The 15,043-nt window shown below is 48.1% G+C and overlaps 1 protein-coding gene across 2 annotated transcripts in view; it reads right to left on the bottom strand.

Moving 5' to 3' along the window:
- LOC126528236 (voltage-dependent calcium channel subunit alpha-2/delta-3-like) overlaps positions 1-15,043 on the bottom strand; it is a 189,729-nt gene that overhangs the window by 84,830 nt on the left and 89,856 nt on the right. The window lies entirely within an intron of this gene.

Here is a 15,043-nt window from a genome sequence, read left to right as displayed (position 1 = left end):
AGCAATGATCAAAAAGCTATTAGGAAAGCTGACGTCAAATACGCGGGATGAATTGATTTCATGCTCGGAAATGCAAACCCACACTCGAAAGGAATTCCGAGCAGTTTGATTGACGGGGCGCGCAGCGTGGCAGCAGTCTCTGGCGCCCTTGACTGACGCCAGCCACCTCCGCTTGAATGAGACACACGAACCACGTGGGCCCCACACCACAAACCCCATTTATTCCTTAAAATAAATGTTTTTTCTTCCTCCTCCTCCGAGTATGGACATGCGTTCTTGAGGGCTTACTGTCTTCAGATGCCATCTGTTCGCGTTGCCTTTTCAATGTCCGGATTCCTTCATTGTGATTTGGAACTTTATTTATATCCAATCACACCAATTGAACCAATCTGGTTCTCCCTTCTCCTCGTTATATATATATATATATATATATATATATATATATATATATATATATATATATATCAAGCAAACGACTGCCTCCCGGCTTGGTTGTGCGCCAAAACTCGCGTTGGCTATTCCCTTTCATCAAGATGCAAAGTCAAGCTAACTTTCAACACGTAACCGCGAATAGCAACATTCCTAAACTACAGTAGCGGTGCGCCGTAATGAAATGATTACAAGTTAACCTTCCCTTTCCGCTAGCACGGACACCATCATTCTCACCTCTCTTAGTAGAGAAAACGGGACAGCATCGATTCCGCTATGCGTAGCGTACGTGCAACAATGACACGTTTACGCGTGTACGTGCGAGTTTGTGCGCATGCGTGCGTGCGTGCGTGCGGCTGCTCCGTCCGGGCCAGCTTGATGTCGCTCAAGGCGTCCAGGAGTTATTTCCGCCACCAGGCTCGCACCGTCGGGCTGTGGTGTCGCCACGATTCCCCACGCCACAGCGTTGCGTACGCGCCTGCGGCGCGGCCTGGTTCACCCCTCGCGGAACCGGAAGCTGGAAGTGGGTATAGCCGCGGGCCTACGAGGCGCCGTCATTTCCGGCGACAGCCCGTGGCTGTCGCGACTTTGCGCGGTGAGCAACCATCGCGTCTGCCGGAGGGGACGCGCGACGATGCTGGTGACGCGAGTGACGATCCGCGCATTATCTTACAGGCTGCGAGGAAGAAGTGCGCGAGTACATACATACATACATACATACATACATACATACATACATACATACATACATACATACATACGTCACTCACTGTTCAGAAAGAAATGGCTGACGCAATTTTGTATTATGATTATGTTGTCACGTGCTAGCCGCGGTGCAGGACGACACAGTGCCGAAACTGTGAGTTACAAATTCAACTCTTTATCGAGCGAACTTGCGGCCAGCAAAACAAGTGACACTCACGCACAACGATAGCGGCGAGCTGAGCCGGCGATCGTCGAAAATCTGATCTGCGGGTCAAGCGCGTCGGCTTTTACACGTGACTCGTCGAATGTTCCAGAGTAATCGCTAATGCTTGCGCGGCTTCGAGAAAGAACCCGCCGTGGTTGCTCAGTGGCTATGGTGCTGGGCTGTTCCCGGCCGTGGCGGCCGCATTTCGATGGGGGCGAAATGCAAAAACACCCGTGTACTTTGATTTACGTGCACGTTAAAAGAACCCCAGGTGGTCGAAATTTCCGGAGTCCTCCACTACGGCGTGCCTCATAATCAGAAAGTGGTTTTGGCACGTTATACCCCATAATTAATTTTTTTTTTCAGAAAGTACTACATGATTCGCGTCGCGCATACAATCAACTTGCAAATACTATGGCCCCATCTCGTAGGCTCTAGCGGCACTGTGCTTCACTCTTTCGCCACACTCTCCTCCTCTCTTCGCCTCGGGCTTTCGCTGTAGCCTACTCCTCCTCCGCTTTTCTCCTCGCGCTCTCTTCGCTATCCCCTCCTTTCATCCCCCGCTGGGTTCCGCGTTCGCTCTTTTATCTTTAGCTGTGCTCGCTAGCTTGGTAAGAAGGGATGCCGAGGCACGCCGACGCTCAACGCAGGAACGCGCCCCTAAGAGCTGCGCTCTACAAGCGATCTGGCATCAATGCGAGCACTTGAAGTAATGAGCGATGGTTCCTGTACATTAATGCGTCGAGGACAGTCACACACAAAAAAAAAAACGAGTTCAAGGATGACCTCGCGGCAACAGTCATCACACGCAGCGTTGTCGATCAAACAGCGGGGAACTTCCCTCACTGATCACGCACGCAGCAAAAGGGAAAACGAAACAATGCGGTAACTAACGATGCTCGCAATGACAGAACGTGTTCGTTGACGTGATTTAGGTTGCGAAAGATTGTTAAACCCGTCAGGGATGCTGCTTAGCGGCTATGGCGTCCTGCGCAGCGGAGCACGGGGTCACGTGCTTGATTCCCGTTCGTGGCGACCAAACTCCGTCAAGGACTGAACGCAAAAAAAAAAAAAAATAATTATAAAGGCGCTCGTACATAACTGTTGGTTACTTCTTGGAAAGGGTCTGGCAATATGAACATCGACATCATAGTGAAGAAGGTAGGAACCCGGGTTAGATATATCACCGATTACGCGATAATTATTGTGTTTTTAGCGAATAAGACAGTTGCTTTCAATCAAACGTCTGAGGAACGCGTTAGGTTAACATGCCATAGCTTGGGTGCATGCTAAGTGCCTGAAGGAGGTGAGATTTAATTGGTAGCACTCCGATACGGCGTCTCACATTGCTCTTTTATTGTTTTAGTACACAAAACACAAATAATTACTTAATACGTGAGTCAATCAATCACTCAATCAATCAATCGATCAATCGATCGATCAATCAATCAACGAACCAACCAACCAACGAATGAATCAATCGATCAACTGCTTCTTGGGACTGACATCTCCCAACTCGTGGCAAGAGCCGTTAAGGCCGCGTTCATAAGAACAGGACATTAGAGCATCGCATTTCCCAGCGCGTCGCGGTAACACTATAAGATATCGCTAACGCGAAGCGCATATGACCGCTCACTCGACTTCCCGACTTCATATGATAAATTTTATACCTCCTTACGGCGAAAGCACGTCATTAGTGCTTCGACACCAAGAGCGCGGCACTGGCCATCGTCCCTTAACCCCCTTCCCGCAGCGGAAGATAGCGAACCAGAAGTGCGTCCTGTGACACCCCTGCCTCCCCTTCCTTATATCATTTATCTGTCTGTCTCTCTCTGTACGGAGAGGATGCGCGAGAGTACATAACAGTTGCGCTAATCAGGGTACTGTCAAATTCTGCCGCATTGTCAAATTCTCCCTCTCGTCAGCTGTGATTGGCTCACAGAGCGACTACGACCTCGTTGGTTGGTTCAAAAGGCCAAAAGTAGATCAGTTACACCCCGGGGCTCTACGGCGAGTATGAGACCTTTTTCTGCCTTTCTCGCGCGACTGGTCAGGAGTATCCACCTTCGCAGCTCACGGCCCAGCTCTCAAGCTCGCGAGATCGCCTAACCGGCGCGGGCGGATGATGACGCACGACAGTCCAAGCCTGCTTGAAGGACGAGTTAATAAAGCTAATGTAGCATTACTCAAGACAGTGTCTACAAGCGGAACGAGGTAGCTTTGAAACTCACTCACTCACTCACTCACTCACTCACTCACTCACTCACTCACTCACTCACTCACTCACTCACTCACTCACTCGCTCACTCGCTCACTCACTCACTCACTCACTCACAATCAAGACTACACATACAACTGTAAATTAGTATGATTGTATATGGTTCTACGGGATCATCTATAATGCTCAATATGACAGAGAGCTCATATATAGGACGCCATGCGTAAGGCAAAAGCTGAGTGGATTCTGGCGCAAAGACGCAGAGCCGTCCGCTCCGCGGGGACTTTCATATCCGCATCGCGGACTCATTACCAGAACGGGTCACGGGAACTTGCCGGGGACTCGTAAAAAGACTGCGGGAGGAACTAGAGCCCACATTGCTTCCGCTCGCCACGACAAGGCGCTGCCGGCGCATAGCGCGAGCTGTGTTTTTGTGGGCAGCGAGTGTGTCACGCAGCGCCTGTCTTTGCCCACACGCGTCGTTTATGCTTCTTTCGTATAGTTTATTTTATACCCTTTTCTCGTATTTTTGATGTCACCAAGTTGTTTGGCAAAGCGCCACGCGCGCGACGCAACGTCATCGTCAGCAGCGCCATCAAACCATCGCGCGTCGTTGATCAGGAGACTGTTCAATTCGGCCATTATGTAGAATTCTGCAATGGCGGAATTTCGAGCCAATCGGAGAGGCCGCAGTAGCCCTCTGAGCCAATCAGAGCTCACAAGATGGCGAAGACGAGAACATGGCGGAGTCTGGCAATGTCCAGAATGGCATCCCCGGAACCACGATGCATGTCTCGGAGTATACGCAGTACACACTTGTCGAAAAGCGCAGTCTAGCAGAAAGAAATGACGCTGCAACATCAGGTTTCAATCCACGATATGACACGAAATTAGACAGTCGCCGATGGTTGCGCGCAGGCCAGGCAAAAGTGAGAAATATAAGTTACACGATGTACAGGGCTCTCTTCGCTGTTCTTTGGCCCACTAGTAAAACTGGCGCAGTTTTCGTGTCCGTTACTTTTATACACGTAGCTTTCAGCACAATTATCTGATAACCGCTCAACGAACGGATTTTATTGTGGAGCGAAAAATGACAGGCCTGAAGTTAACAGGCAGGAAGGTGGCGCTACGGATTATCAAGCAAGCTGGTTTTGCTTATAGTCTAATTAGGATTAGGTGGAGGAAAATGAAGAAATGCAAATAGACAGGAAATTCAATGCGTTTCTCAGAAAACCTACGGTATACTAAAGCTATTGAATGGGTATACCAAGGGAATGGAATCACAGCCACAGGGCATCAGAGGATTTAGTGGTGAAATTAGGTTTCTTACGAAATTGGCATTCCTAGGACGTAGTAAACTGCCGCACGGCATCGGTACTTGGAGATCGCTTAAAGAGGTGTTCCTTATACCGTTTTTCATGCTGTGTAGTTCATCGTGGTCCTGTTGTCCCTCGCGGCATTCTACAGCTGTTGCCCGAGCTAAACGGTGTTTATTCCTACAGTTAATTTATAAGTTAAAAGGAACGAGGTTACAGTAGCATTCACAATGCCGAGCGCTGAACGACAGTGGCATTAGCCATACTACACGTATACTGCGGACCGAACCTTTAACACACTGAAAAATTCCAGTAAACATTCTTACCATCCTTGCCTCACATATTTATTAATTATACAGGGTGTCTCGACTATCATGCACCAAGATTTAAGAATGTGCAAATGCCACGTATCTGGACAGAATCGAGGTAATGTTATTTGCCGTCGCTTGGAGATACTGAGATTATCTTTTTATTCAGCATAATTACATGATTACCCTAAATTAATTAATCAACTTCTCAAACATTATAATTAGATGAAAAGTGTTAATGAGAAAATTGTTGAACAACACGAAAAGCTCTCGATGCAGCTTTCTGTTTCTCAATACGCGAGACATAAAAGTGGTTTTTCGGGCGTGAAAGAAGCCCGCGAATACACGCAAAATTGCCGCGCGAATGGCCGCTCGAGGCACTTTTGCGTGTATTCACGGGCTTCTTTCATGACAAGAGCTTTCTTCAAGTCAACTGCTACTGAAACGTCATCTGCAAAAGTTTTATCTCGCGGATGACGGTGGTATGCAGAGCATAGGGGCTATCCTGTGTGCCCAACTACGACCGGAATCATGTCTGGAAGGGGTGGGAGTACCCGCGCTCCTTGATATGGCGGGAGAAGCGTGTGGATACCATTTTTTTTTCATTAACTTACAAGTGGTTGAAGTGAGATGGTCGCATATTGTAGAATAGCGTTGGGTGTTTGCCGGGTCTCGGTATAGGTATGCCAACGGAATGCTCCCAGTGCTTAGGCAGGCAGCCGTCTTGCCATTGCTTGCTGATCAATGACACTATGTACTGGATGGTTTCTTAGCTGTCCTGTTGCTACGCCAGGTGTCAGCACATGTCTCACTGGTTTGCTCTGCCTCCTCATAGAGGGCGCGGGAGCTTTGAGGCACGGACATTGAAAAAAAAAAATATGTATGGGAGGGTAGAGATATCCAGCTCCGCAGTACAATGAAGACACATCCCTGAGCCATTCTTTCACATACTTCATTAGTACAACATAGCCGAACGCCAGTGAATCGCCACGCAGAGCATCATACTGACGTATGCGTAATTACCATGAAGGCTCTCTTCCTGATTCTGCGCAAACTCGATGCGAAGTGCACAAACAGGCGAGAGCGAGTCCAGCGGGGCAGCGCAAAGATTTTTTTTTTAATGCTCGGATAATGTGCGTTCGTATACATACGCCAGCAGGAAAGGAACTGAAAACAGCGACCGAGAATTGAAGTACGAATAATATAAAACATGAACAGGCACCGAGCGCCCCCTGTCATGCGGGTCACGCAGCAACGCTTTGATGAACACATGAAGGCGTGTCATTACAGGAACAACGAATGACCTAGCTGTTGAAGAACAACGAAGAAAAATAGATCGACAAGGGAAGGAGGGGGAGCGAAATGGGAAATGTCCGGCTTCATACATTGCTCGCTCATACGTCCCGTGGTAGCGCCGGGGCTCGGGGGTACGACCCGAGCGAAACTGTAACTATCGCGGCGATTAAAACAAAGCGGAAATGGATTTCAACAACAAAGCGACAAGAACAGTTCGGGTAGCAAGCGAGAGCGCAGCGGACGCAAAAAAAAAAAAAAAAAAAGAAAGGAAACGCGGCCGTTTCGATTGAACGATCGACGAAGCGAACAGGCGAAAGTTTAATTAAGCGTCATCGCCAGAACATAAAACAGGCTGGCGGGACCGTAACAGAGGAACACGGAGAACGCAGTGAAAGACAGAAAAAAAAAGAAACAAACGTCAGGGAGACAAATAAAGAAAGAAAAAAAATGACGGACGCAATAAAGGCAGGAAAGTCGCCGGATGAAATCGAACCACCATCGGGGAGCGCGCACCGCTGCAAGCTTCATTAAGCGCTGCTGCTGATCCCCGTTCTCTCTCTGAATTGGACTTTGAATCGGAAGGCGCCGTCGCCAGACAGCGGAGTGAGCGAAATGAAATAGAGCGGACACGGCCTTTTCGCGTAGAGGAGCGCGGGAAATCAATCCTTTCTCTTCGGGACAAGGAGAACGCTGGTGGCCGCTGTATGGCCGCGGCCGACGCCGGGCCATTCCAGTCGATGGCGATTGAGTTTCGCTGCCTTCGGTACACGGCGACGTGTTTGGTCGCGGGGGCGTGCGGGTAAAATGGTCGGGGGTGGGGTGGGGGGGGGGGGGGGGGGGCGCTGCGCTATTCGTCGGCGCTCGGCACGCGCCCCGCTAGCAGGAAGCTGGGCGCCGAGGACACGCCGTGACCGTTTCCCGAGGGAAGCCTGTGAAAAGCGTGGCGCTTAAGAGGAGCTCGGCAAGAACTTTTGAGCTCCGGCTGCGCTAGTTCTTCGCGTATCGGTGGTGTCCGAGTCCGCGTCCCGGCGACGGTTCTCTCCGAATACTAGACCCGGAGCTCGAAGGCTATGCTTTTTTGCTGCCTGCATACGCCGCAAGAGATACGGTTGCCGGAAACGCGCTTTAGACGCCATATTTTAAGCATCAACCATCGCGCATTCTGCTCGCATGGCGTCATGATCAGCGTTTTGCTATCACCAAATGTGAAGAACCACTATTGGAGGGTTTCTTTGAACGGCTGAGGCGGGGCCCATTCAACGTCTGATCGGCCGAAGTAAAGTTAACCGAGAGAGATAAGGTGGAACGAGGAGCTTGAAGTCATGTACAGTACGCGACGCCTGCGGTTGAAAGCATGTGCCATATATAAATAGAAGTAGCCGAAAGTGGCGCTGGCTAACACGCCCACGACTAAGGATCTAGTGAACACACAAAAATACCTCAAAAAGTAGTCGGTAGTGCGGCCGTTACGGTAGCTCTAATGGGGGTGTACCACACGCGGAACGTGCAAGATGCGGGGTCGACTCCCGTCTAGGAAAAAGAAACAGGGAAAAGCGCATTGTTTGGGCCAGGGAACGTTTCATTGTTCGCAAACGTCTTCACAGAACACAAAGGAGCAATAAGAAGACACCAAGGCGATAGCAAGGCTTACTTGACCTTATTGTTTTCTGGCGCCGCTTGCAAATCTGGGGAAAGTTGTGTGTTCGGCCACTTTAATCTGCAGTTTCCTTATGACATATACATATCAACTCATAACAACTGCAAATTTCTGCTATGCTTTTGCTGGCTTCCTTTTCTACAACTTTCAAATGAACCCAAAACGAACGAAGCAACCTTCAGTACCAGTGGTCAATTATCAGCAGGAGCTAGACCGAGCCTGGTTTCCTATAACTTAAAAACATGTCTACCTGTTTCTACTATAATCTCCTGATGTCCAATTTACGCAACCACCGACGCAAGCATCGGGCAGTAACCCGCAGCGTTGTTTGCACGCCCAATCAAACGCGCTCCAAGTTTACAGGAGGACACTCTCGTTCGCCTTTAAAGCGAATAACACCGCCTACATTGACAGGCTTTTCTGATCTACTTGGCTGACAAGAGGTGACGAGCACGCGGCAGTGTAGAGGGTTCGGTGGAGCCGAGCTAGCGCAGTAAAAGTAGATAACCGCATGAGGAGGAAGCTGCCGGCGTCTGCGATCGGTCCACTCCCCCTTGCTTAGCCTGCCATGGCTCAGCAGATAATCGGAAGAGGAGGGTTGTGCCGGCTTCTGCGATTGGCTCACTTCCCCTTCCTTAGCATTCCATGCCTCCGCAGATATCCGGATGAGGAGGGTTGTGCCGGCTCTTGTGATTGGTCCACTTCCCCTTGCTTAGCCTGCCATGGCTCATTGAAAATCGCGGCGGAGTGCAACTGACAGTTAAAAATGCGGCTAAAACAGGTTATGAGCGAGGAAGAGTTGGGAGCGCGACGTTATATACGTGCCCAAAGGGCTCGACAACGGTATACTGCTACGCAAAAAAAAAAAAGCGCAAATATATCCATTCTCCCTGGCAGCTCGGAGTAGCCAGTTCCAGGGCGATCGCCGAGCAGGCATAATCGATTTATTTCAGAACGAAGTAGCTACCAACTATTCCGAGAAACAAAATTAGCTTTGTTGGGCATATTAGTGCATCTTTATTGCGTATACGTCACTTTGACGTCATGAGTTTTCGTAGTTTTATGACATCGTGTGACAGACAACCGAAGTGGGCGCAGCCCGAAAATATTCTGACCAGTCGCGGAAGGGTAATGGTGAGAAAAGCCTACAATCGGAAAGAAATGTTTTTCTTTTGTTCCGTCTAACCGAGCATAATCACTCGGTACACGTCATGTCAGACGGGGAGTTTTCGCTGCTTTGGTCACGTCGCGTGACAGACAGGCTAAGTGGGGGTGGCCCAAAATATGTTTGACCAATCCTGGAGGGCTGATTGCGTAAGTGCAATAGAAATTGTTTAAAATAGATTTACGTTACAGCGCCTCTGGAAGAACACGTTTTACTCGCTACAAAAAAAGATGGCGAAACCAAAAAAGAACAGCGTAGTCGCTGACAGGTGGCGAAAAGCATATATAAAGGGTGAACTGCACCATTGTCACCTGTCTCGGATCTAAACCACGCTTCAGAGAGACATAGGATACTGCCTAATCAGCTAAACAATCAGCTCAACAGCTCCGAACCATCCTTTTGGATGACAGCATCCTTAGGTGGTCGGCTAGTGGAGAAACGAGCGAAAGAACTCTGAGATGGCACAAAGGCACGGCCAAATCGAGAGTCTGATAGCGTCGTGTCAGATAGAGGTGACGGTACTTCGTGTGCTAGGGACTGGTCTATCTTTAAAGCTTTTCAACGTATTTCCGAACGATGAGCTTGAAACATAGGGCGTGTCAAGCTATTTCTGGTACGATCAAATAAGTTCGACAATCAGATTATTTACCCGCGCGCGTCAGCAAGGTTGACGAACAAATGGCGCTCCTGAACCACGGCTTATCGAGGCAAATCTATTTTGAAGGGAGTGAAAGTTTAATCTTAACTACAGAGGTTAGCGTAGCGGCAGACCTGACATGCTCTTGCAAGTGAGATGGTGTGGAATTTAAAAAAGGATGTGAAATAAAAACAAAGGTCACACACATACAGCAGCTTGCGCGGAGGAAATATGGTTGGGAATATCATATTGCACTTTCTGTTTACAACTTTAGTATAAACCGCCCCACCCCTTATGCACACTCAACAGGGCTGCAGCCTTCGACATGTGCCATCTACTCTCAAGCCGGTGTCCTGAGCCTAGAATATTTTTGAAGCAATCGCCTAGGGCCGCTGAGAACTGGTGGTCTCGTTCGTCGTAAGGCCTAGCATGGATGCGCAAGTTCAGCTGGTGTGTTTAAACAGGGAATAGAGCATATGGCTTTTTTAAATCTAGCAGTTTCGAATGATCACATTCTGTACTTAAGTACTGGCAGTTGCTAACTTCTGCATGCATGCTAGGTTACGCCGACCATGCTCTTAACAACTGTCGCCTAACAAACAAACAGTTCTGCTTTTCCGCAAAATCACCCATTTCTCTTATTTCTTGGACTTAAAATGGTACTGGCTCTCAGTCCGCTTTACTTGCCTTTGATACGCCACTTTTTACGCGCAGCGCTTTCTTCTAGCGTCAATCAGCTTTGTTTCGATAAGAAAAGACAGTTTTTATTCTTTACAGAGGCCCGAATGTCATCTGCTTGGAAAGTTGATATCAATTTCTATGGCTTGTTGAGACGACAACTTAAGCGATACCTAAATAAATTAGCACTGATAACGAGTTCTGTAGAAACACCGGCTCAGGCATGAACGCATTTTACGCGTTGATAAATTGATTTTCCTTTATTCCTTTACATTGCGATTTCTCTCTCTCTCTGAAGTTTCCTTTATCATTTACCAGTCAGACGCATATCTTCATGTGCGTCTGACTACTCCGTCATACTGCTTATTTTCTTTTCTTCACTCACATACTGAGTCTTCAAAAGTACTTGCTAATAATGCATCAGTATCATGATCATGTGCCGAATTCTAGGACTCGCTTACAAAGCGCATCGACTTCTGCCCCTGGCTATTGCTTCCCGCTTGCTTAAGTAAATTAATCGTCGTCAGTGGCCAAATGTTGTACGGAAGCAAAATCACCTGTAAATATTTCATGCATTTTTTTTCAGGTCACTACGTCAGAGCCTAACGGTAAGACTGATACCGTCGACATAAGGAATATGCGATTTTTACGTGCCAGGCTTAAAATTAATTTTTATTGCCGTTTTGCAAATCACAAGAAATACATCAGTGAGTGAAAAGGTACTGCGCATAGCACGGCTCTTTTACTGTAAAAGTATCAACAAAAATACCTAAAAAAAGAAAGAGAATGAAGACTTCACACAGCACAAAGGAGAAATAAATAATTACACGAAAACGCGGGATTAAATGCACGTGCAGCTAACCAAGGCGAGAAAAGGAGACGACGCCGGAAGTAAGAAAACGAAGGAAGAAGAAACAAAAGTCATCGTTGTCTCTTAATTATTTTTTAATAACTGGCTGCGCCGGACACGGAACTGTAGCTCATTAGGAATACGGGGAAAGGGGGGGGGGGGGCTCGTGTTTCTACGGCGGATACAAAAGCTGCGCCTGTTTCCCGGCGAGTTCCATTCCGAGCACGCAGACTAAAACTAAAGAACAAGTAAAGAAAAAAGGCGATGAAACGGAAGAAGGACGTATCTGTTTCCAACGGCTTAATGAACTCGTTATTAATTTCGCCGGCTCGTTTCTCATTCAGAACCAGAGCTTTGCAATGTAGCGGAGAAAACGCGCGACGGCGATTTCATTCCGCCCTATTTATTTCTTCTTCATCTCCGCGTTCTTTGTTTCTTTTCCCCTCACTTTCATCGGGACGTGATACGAAACACAAAGGGAACAGGAACGGTTATATTACTGTTCTTTGAGCAACGCGATCCAAACGAGAGGGGAACAAGAAAAACAATCAACGTCAAAAGGGAGATACGCCTCTGAAGCGTCAGACGCCGCTAACAAAGCGCCTCGAGATATTCATCGTCCCTATGATGGATGGTACTCGCACGACCCCGAGTAAGACAAGACACGGAAAAAAAAGAGGAAAGGAACAGCCAGACCATAAGCCACGAACAAGACGTGTGGGTGCGAGCGCGTGTGTGTGCGCGCGCGCGCGTCTCTTCGAAAGCGCGACAGCGGACCTTCCCGGCGCGTTCGCGTTCGGACGGTTCTAACGAATGCGAGAATTACCATAATGAAGGCGAAATCCCCAGGATGGCGGCGGAGGCGGTGAATGCGGTTTTATTGCAGTTCCGCGGCCACCCGTTCTACTCCTTCGTCTTGTTTCCCCGCTCTTTACAAAAGCGGCCTTCCGCGCATTTCGCGGCCGCCTCCGCCGCCGCCTTCGGAGAACGCCCTCGTGCAAACGTTACGGTTGGGCGCGTAAAGTCGGCTTTGCCTCATTAAGACTTTGCGTGCGGCAAAGCACGCTTTACAAGCGCTCGTCAGGGAATTATTTATTTGTCTTTTTTTTTTTTTTCTTGAACACAAGGTGCAAGAGATTCGTAATGCGAGCGACGAAACGAGCCTCTCTTGGAAAGTAGAAATCAATGGGATTTGATTCGGCCAAGGAAAAGGAATAACGGACGACCCTAACAAGGCGCACCTGCAGGTGTCTCAAAACGCGGAAGGGCAGAAATACCAGAAAAGGAGTGCTTTCTTTTTTTTGTGTGCTTTTTTTAGTGAAGTTTCCTTTGCCTCTTGCCTTCACAATGTGTGTCCCGGCTGGTGCTATCTTCGAAATTGCATAACTAGCGCCCCTGGGCATGTGAGGCTAGGTAAGGTGCCCGAATATACAAGCAGAACAAGAGGCAAGAAAGGAAGAATTCGGGAACAGGAAAGAGAAGTTGCGTGCTGCACAGATATGGAGAAGTTGGCAACAGAAGCAGCCGAGTGGGGAGAAGTTTGTTGTACGCAAACGGACTGAGCCAGGAGTTGAGGAGCGCTGATCTGCATGTAAATCAAGGCATGCACAAGTCATGTACATATACAAAGAACGTGTACAAGTCAGATAATTTTACTTCGCGAAAATCGATTTGTTTTTCATTAAACTCATTTAGTAGACGTGGACGTTTGTTTTGAAGCATTTGCCTACTACAGCAAGTGTGACAATACGGAACATTCCATATTTCTGTTGCAAAGCACTGACTTTGTGGCTCGGTTGAGGGAGATAAGCGCGGTGCCCTGTGATTTCAATTCGCGTCCGCCTATGATCTCGCAGTACTCAATAATCCTCGATCGCAGTCTACATTGAAATCGAACGTCGCTCACAGCTCGATGGATGACACATTGGCATCGCTTGCTCTGGCTTCGTACGGCTACGACTGGGACGTTAGCTATTCTAAAAGTATGACCATCAAAACTTTCAATTCTCTTTCTTGTTTTCAAGGAGATGACGGTGTGTGCTACACGGCGTCAACAACTACTCTTAACTCAGAGAAAAGCTAAAAGAAGTGTAAAACAAGCAATAGTGGAAATACTACAGAGAAAGCATTTTAAAGTTCATAGACACAAGAGAAACAATAGTTTCTTAAGCAATTCCCAAGCGTTAAAGTGTTCATGTCGGCGAACGCACGGCCACGGTCTTTGGAAGGAGACACAGCGCCCACAAACACACGCAGAAAAGCCACAGGAACACGGTAATAAGAGTGAATACGTCAGTTTTACGAATCACGTCGACAAATACAGCGCCACGATGAAAGTTGGAACAATAAGAAATAGAAACCTTTTAATACTCCCGATTCTGCCTTTTCTGGCAAAACAAGCCTCAAATAAAATGCCTTAGACAGTTTGGAACAAAACAAATTCTGGAGTTGCTCTCTCACTACAATTGCTTCCGATTTAATAAAGAAGCCCTCCTTCATTTACAAGAGGCTCCATAAGTTGTCCTTAATTAAGTCTATATTATTTTCAGGCGCTTGCGCAAGAATCCTTTACGACTAGTTGTTCCGCCAGCAGGCGGCAGCGATTCCGAGTGGACGCCAGATTTGACGACTGAACGTAACAACGTCAAGCAATCCGTAGGTGGAGGAGCGCGAGAGCATCGGCAGGCTGGAAGGAAAACGAGAATCACATCCGGTTTCCATATACGACTATGAATCTTCTGTGTGCTGCTGCAACTGTTACAATACCTCATGGCGCAGCTGAATACCCGAGTGTCCTGTCATGGCCATGGTACTGATGATGATGAAGATTTTGATTATGAGTATTATTTATACTGACCTCTCCTTTGAAAGGGGGTAGCCAACCGCCGTGGTTGCTTAGCGGCTATGGTGTTGGGCTGCTAGCCACGAGGTCGCGGGATCGAATTCCGGCCATGGCGGCTGCATTCCGATGGGGGCGAAATGCGAAAATACCCGTGTACTTAGATTTAGGTGCGCGTTAAAGCACCCCAGCTGGTCCACATTGCCGGAGTCCTCAACTGCGGCGTGCCTCCTAATCAGAACGTGGCATTGGCACGTAGAACTCCAAATTCTTTTTAACGGCGTAGTCACACATAGACAGCCTGCTTGACCTAATCAGGTTTTACTACACCCCCCCCCCCCCCCCTCCATTGCCGCCTAAAATTTTGTCTATTTCTTCTTTCGATTCTTTCGCTCCATTAAAGCCCCCATCTCCATCCTGTACACCTACCTGTAACGATGCTGGTTTCATCAATATTTTCCCTGCTTTTTGCAACTCATACTTTAAAATTCACTTGCCTATCTCGAGCTCCGGTTTTATGCGCGCCCCCTAGTGCGCCTCGTATGCAAGAAGCAAGCCGAAAAAAATAATAAAAACAGTCTAAGGTGAAGTCTCATTCTTTTTTGGGTGACCTGTTAAACAAGTGCAAAGCAGTCGGATTCCTCGATCTGAACCAGCTGTGCCATTTGCCAATTTCCAATAATCCGCCTCCTCCTTCCCCCTTTCCTCGCCAGCCGTAATAAGCCAGAAAAAGCCAAAGC

Source organism: Dermacentor andersoni, chromosome 9 (assembly GCF_023375885.2).
Source record: "Dermacentor andersoni chromosome 9, qqDerAnde1_hic_scaffold, whole genome shotgun sequence".
NCBI lineage: Eukaryota > Metazoa > Arthropoda > Arachnida > Ixodida > Ixodidae > Dermacentor > Dermacentor andersoni.
This window is presented reverse-complemented; position numbering and strand designations above follow the sequence as displayed.